We start from the raw sequence: 6,539 nt of genomic DNA on the forward strand, positions 1-6,539 counted from the left end.
GGGATATTTCAGGTGGCAATGATTTCAATGCCTGTGTATATGGGCGCCGCCGATACAACGAAGGTAGACGCACTGACCTAATGTACACAATATTCGAATCCGAATTCAGTCTGCCCATTGAGATACTTAGGTATGTGAGCGTACAATCCGTGTCATCGGCTTCCAAGCACTGCCTGGCACACTTTAATATGCCTGACGCTCCACAATAGAGTCGTGCCTCTTGATAAAGCGCATCCGGTTTATAGAGATGGCATTTTTATTTTATGTTGACCTAATTAAAGCAATCTGTGCACCAATGCGGCTCGTCTTTCGCACGGAGAATTGCTTGGATTCCAGATAGCAGAAAGGGTTAACTGCAGTGGTGCTGATCATACGAATGTAGCACAACATACAATGGGCAAACCGCGTTTATTCTAGGTTCACTTAGCTTGAGAGCCATCGACTTGCAAGGCTAGGAATAGAACCTTTGTCAGCTTCAGTGCGCTAGAAAAATCGCGCCTGGTTAGACATCTTCAAACAGCTGAATCGTTATTTTGACGACAGTCGCCATGGTAGCGCGGTGGCCTGTCGCATTCCGGCAGAATCGCAAGAATGCTTGTGTCATCTTTTGGGTGAAGGTTAAATAACTCCAAGTGGTCAGATAATTCATGAACTCTCCGTTACTGCGTCGCTCGTAATCCACGGCAGATCCATTGCTACTTCGCTTCCGCAGCTCATGGAGACTTCGAATTATCCGAGTTATCTGTGATTCCGCCAAGCGTCTCTCACGGATGCCGTTTCGTGTAGAATTGCAGCTTTTAAAACGCACACACGTTTAGGATTGGCCGCTGGTGGTGGAACGCCTAGCAACCCTCAAGGAGTGTTAAATTGACTGGGTGCCTTCATTTACTACTTTTGAACGCGTAAGAATTCATATGCTTATCCAACGACACAACCATCCGTAAAGTAAGAGGAAAAGTTTCCGCCGATCCCCGAAATAGCGCTATACCGGCCCTTTCCGTGGCAGAGATGAAGCAGGCTTTAAGAACTCAGCAAATGGAAGCGAAAAGTGCATACATTCTTCAGAATCCCGCATACGATGCAGATAGAGCCCGCAGCACCAAGCGTATTTACCTTTGTGTTGCCTGTCGCTTCCGCGCGAACGAAACGGCGAGAACAAAGCCCCCAGAAATCTCTCAGCACACGCAGCACCCAGCCCTTTTCGCGGATCGCTTTCAAGATATGGGCCGGTGCGTCTCTACTCAACGCGAAGCCACGAGAACACAGCGCGCGAATGGATGGATGGATGGAAAAACTTTATTTTCGTCAGAACGCATGAGCGGACGATTCCGTGCTAGATGGCCATCAGCTCATGGCTGACGGCGACCTGGGTGGCCCACTCCACGGCCCTGGTCTGGACGACCGGGTCGGAGCTGGCCAACACGGCCTCCGACTGCTCGAGAGAAGGACCACGCATAATATCCGCCGGTGGCGGCGCTATGCTACAGCTCCATAATATGTGGTCATAGGTGGCCAGTTCCTGGCACCATTTGCATTCCGGCTGAACGTACGGGTAGATTTTGTTTAACACGTATGGGTTATAGAAAGATCTCGTCTGCAATCTTCGCCAGACGCTTTCCTGCGCCTTCACCAATTGCTTGTCCGGCGGAGGGTAAATTCTCCGCTCAAGTTTGTAATGGTTAGTAATGTCGCGAAAGGACACCAGCCCATCTCTCGTGGACCTCCCTGGAAAGTCCGGCTCACCTGCTCGGCTGACGAAACCTCGAGCATTCATGTGAGCCGCCTCGTTCCCAGGGTTGCCAGAGTGGGCTGGTACCCAGACAATTTCCACCTCCGTAGTCCCTCGCCCCGTGGCCCGATTTAGTAATCGTGCCGCTGTGGCAGAGATTCTGCCCCTCGCCAAATTTCGGATGGCTGTTTTAGAGTCGCTGAAAATCAGGTCAGCTTCAGTATTACCTATAGCTAGCGCTATCGCCGCCTCCTCTGCAGTTTCTGAGGAGCGGGTTTTGACTGATCCAGAGGTGACTAAGCGTCCCCGCCCGTCCACCACCGCAACTGCAAATGCGTCCTTGTTCTTATACTCGGCGACATCTACGTCCGAAATCTGTCCCAATCCGTCACTCTAGTTCCTTTAACCCTGTTTTTGTGCTTAGCAGCACTAAATACCGTGGAAAGGATATAATGATCACTGCCCAGTGGCTGTCCCGTGTTTACCCACTTTGCATCCCTAATACCTTTAACAAATGTGAGCTCCGGAGAGGTGTCTGTGCTAACGCTGTTGCCTATCCTCGTATGATCTAGCTGGTTGTTCAAGGTTGACCATTGTAGGTCCTGAGCTACCCGCCAAAGCCTATTTCCCTTTGGAGTGGCTCGGATGTAGCCCCACTCTGGATGAGGCGCGTTGAAATCTCCAACCACGATGAGTTGAGCCCTAGCCGCTAGCCGTGCGTCTTTATCAAGAGGTCTGGCAAGCCCAGCCCTTTATCTTTAGGAGAAGAATATACATTAAGTAGAAAGAGACTCTTATCGTCCTTTCTTTTGGGCAGAACCTCAAGCCGGACGTAGTCCTCTCTGCTGCTATCTATGGTATGCTGAATCGCCGTGGCGTTGCGATGGACTAGCACGGCCGTGAAGACGCTCGATACAACCCCCCGATCAATCTCTGGCGGTGTAAATGCCTTAAATCCCGGTAATTTCACCCAGCCACTAGCCTCTTGCAAAGCTATAATGTCAGGCTTACTGTCCAGATTTTGTATGTGCAATTGCAGGTTCCCCCGCTTGCGACGGAAGCCCCTGCAGTTCCACTGCCAAACCTCAATTTGCTGGCGAAGGGCCATGATTAAGCACGAGGTTCACTAACATCGGCGCTTAGCCGACTACGGGAGGCAATCTAGCCTGTAGCGTAGCATTCAGCTGTTGAAACATGCCCATACCCTGTGTTTGGAAAGCCGGCATGTCATTGGTGAAGGCGTCAAGACGCTCCTCAATCTTGTCTAGTCTGGCTTCGATCCTGTCGACCCGAGCTTCCAACCTATCTTGTCTTTCCTCCAGTTTTCCTATTCTGTGCGCAAGGGCAGACATTTCCCCCCTAAAGGCGCCAATACACTTCGACGTGACCCGGCGCGCGCGCGCGCCGTGGTTGCGCTATGTCACGCCAGGCCGGCTACGCCGCGTCAGGCGTAAATCCGTCCCCCTACAGTACAACGCCGCGCCGCTGCCGCAGCTGGAGTAGCGCATGCGCAGAACACCGCGCCGCTCCGTGGCGCCTGTCGTGGAACATCGAAACAAATCTTTCGCGCGCTTTCTCTGTCGGCAGCGATTGCGACCGCGGACCAGACTGTAGCTCGGCGATGGCACGGATGCAGACACATTCCGCAAGACGAAATTAAGCAGGAGACACACGGTACGATTCGGCGTACGATCCGACGTGCGGCGCCACATGCTCCGGCATGCGGCATACGACGATTCGGGGCACACGGTGCGTGCATCCGAAAGATTGAGCAGCGCGTAAGCTCCGCCCAGATACAGCCCCCCAGCTTCACTTCATATCCACATCGAGAAACACAATACAAACAACTCTGCACAACACTGCTTCGCTTTACGCGAATATTGTCAATAAAATTATGCCCCTGCGAGTGACGGAACACTTCACAACGGCGCGTTGTCTACTGACGGCTCCGCCAACAACCAGTGATAGGGTCGGTAGGCCTAGCTAGGCGAACGCTGCGGCCGACGGCGCTGGTGATCCAACGCGAGCTCGTCAAAGAGCGCGTATTTTTGCCAAAACAATGAACACTTTACATTTAGGTCGCCCGTAATTAAATACAATTGGTTTACTCGACGCAGTCGTTGCGAAGGGCAAACGTGCAAGCGAAGCGAACAGCCTCGCTCAGACGGTCGGTGTGTGCTGTCTGCCCGCGAAATGCCCTCGCATCACGGCTCCCGATCTCGCCAGTAGCTTGGTGCTACTGTATTAGGCGCTGCTTTGCATAACAGGCACACGTTCGAGATAATTTTACTGAACTGGTAACTATTTCGTGTCGGAAACAAACTGCAGCAGGCAAGGAAAAAAAAGAAGACTGCGAGAAACCGGCCAGCCAGCGCCGCCTCCGTGGAGGGAACGTCAGAGAACGTCACATGCCAGCCGCGCTGTCATTGGCTGCGGCCAGACGACGGTGCGGTTGTCGGACGCGTCGGACGATGAAAATCTGCCCGGTTTGTCGCACGCCGGACGTCCGATCCGGCGCTTCGGCACGACAAAACACCTCGATTCCGGCTGCCGTTCCGGTGCGTCGGACGCCGGATCGGACACCGAATCGGACCATGTGTCGCGTGGTCTGCGTCGAAAGAGGAACAGGTCTCTCTACATAACACAGACACGTAGCCGCTGCCACACCCTTTCGTCGCTTCAACAGCTTTCAGTTCACGAGCATAGCGGTCCCTCAGCCGCTTCCATAGTTTCAGGCACTCTTCGACTGAAACAGGGAAAACAAGACAAACAAACAGGCGCTGAATGAATAGCATATCCAGAGACGTATACACACACGTGCGTAGCATTGACGCTCCTGTTGAGAGGCCAGAGTAGTACATGCGTATCTGCTCCCGCGCGTTGTTTTCCCGCTCCGCATCCCAGTAGTCCATTCTTTTGGTGTCGTAGACACACGGGTGTTGCTGGACGACGTCCAGAAACCTTTCGATTCTGCAGCCGCACAGGTCGGGCACGCTTTCTTGCGAAGAGGCCATATCGTTCTGGCTCAGCCTGCCGAGTAGTGAGTCTCTACCTCGACGAGAGAGGGCGCTAGGCGCTAACTTGCTCGGCGCGGTCGGCGCGAAATGCAGTCGGTTGCATTCGGCGCCGGACGACGTCCGAGCGCGCCGAAATGCCGCCGGTCGCGTCGGCGCCAGATGCCGCCGGACTGTAGAGGGTCGTGTTTTCGCCAACGTAACGTCGCCATGACGAGGGCGCGCGCGCGCGCGCGTTACGTCGGAGTGTATTGGCGCGTTAAGACTAGTGACTTTAACGACTGGCTGCGGCGTGTTCGCCGTTGAAGTTTCTGCCACTCTTTTTGCATTACCTCCCTCATCCGCCGATGGCGGCCTCTTAAGCTTCCCCCGATTCTCCACCTCCATAGCTGTGCTCTCGCTCTCGCGAGAAGCAGTCGCCTGTGCCGCTTTCAGTGGGGCCTGGACCACCGGCGTCTGTACCCTTCGTCCTTTGTCGCTTTTAAGCGCCCGTTCCATCTCTGCCATCCTGACTTCCATCTTTTTAATCGTCTCAGCCTGCTGCTGCATCTGCCTTTGTAGCTCCTTCTCTCGAGCAGTCTCACTCTGGGAGGCCACGTAGGGCCAGCTCACCTTTTTTCTCGTGGCACTGGGACTTATTCCATGACTGGAACCCTGTTCTCCTTTGCCACGCTCGGGTCCGGGCAGTGGTGGGAAGGAAGTGGACCGGTCCCTCCTCTTGTTATCGTCTCTCGCACCGCTGGATGACCGCTTCCTGGGCCTCCAGCGCCGCTCCCCCTTGTCAGTTTGGCCGTTGTCCTCACTGCCCTGCTGCAGGCCCGTCGGCTGCTTACGGGCTAGACGAAACTTGCAGTTCCGGCTCCCCGTGCTGTGCGCACCATGGCACACGATGCAGTCCGGAGTGCAGGTCAGCGGCTCTCCTCCCGGTGGTGCAGGATGATCCTTTCCGCAACGGCGACACAGATTAGTCTTCGGACGATAACAGACGTCCGCCCGATGTCCCACTCGTCTGCAGTTATAGCACGTCTCGACTAACTCTCTGTACGGAATCACCGTGTACAAACAGTTCCAGTAAATAACCTGCCAGGGAACATGCTTCCCCCCGAACGTTATCTGAATCGCCTTCGACTTTCCCAAAGATCTGGCATCCAAAATTTCTATGCCGTCATTCCTCTTCAAGAATCCCGCCCGAACTTCTGCCAGTGGGCATCCGTTGTACGCGTTGTAAATGACTCCGCGCACAGAGTTCTCCGGCGCCGCCACGTACGCCGAAATCTCAAGGTCATGACCGCTCAGCGTGAGCGTCTTTACATTCGCATATGCCCCACAGCGATGCATACACGGCGTGCTCACCGTCGTCGTGTTATTTGTCTCGTTGACCCACACCAGGTCTTCCTCCGCCCCAGTCGCATTCGTCAGCTCCGCTGCCGCTCTCAAGGCATATCAGAGTTCCCTCGACGTCACCACCACCAGCATCCGCAGTAACAGACAATGAACGCAAGCCTACAAAACCCTCGTCAGTGCGAGCATCGTGTGCGACGGTTTAGGTTTTGACAACCCGAGTGTTATCTTCCTTCCCTACATTGATAAGTTAGGTGATGCTGTGCGCATCATACGTCCCCACTTTGTAATTCAATGTGACCGCGCTACGCTAACGCTCCTTTTATGCACCGAAACGAAAAATTTTGCCACGCAGAAAAATAAAACATACGCAACGGCGAAACAAGATAGCATTTCACTGAAGAAAGGCTTATCGAGCGAGTGCCTCCACCGCAGCCGTGGCCTAGTGCATTGGG

The sequence above is a fragment of the Dermacentor andersoni genome, chromosome 8 (genome assembly GCF_023375885.2).
Source record: "Dermacentor andersoni chromosome 8, qqDerAnde1_hic_scaffold, whole genome shotgun sequence".
Taxonomy (NCBI): domain Eukaryota; kingdom Metazoa; phylum Arthropoda; class Arachnida; order Ixodida; family Ixodidae; genus Dermacentor; species Dermacentor andersoni.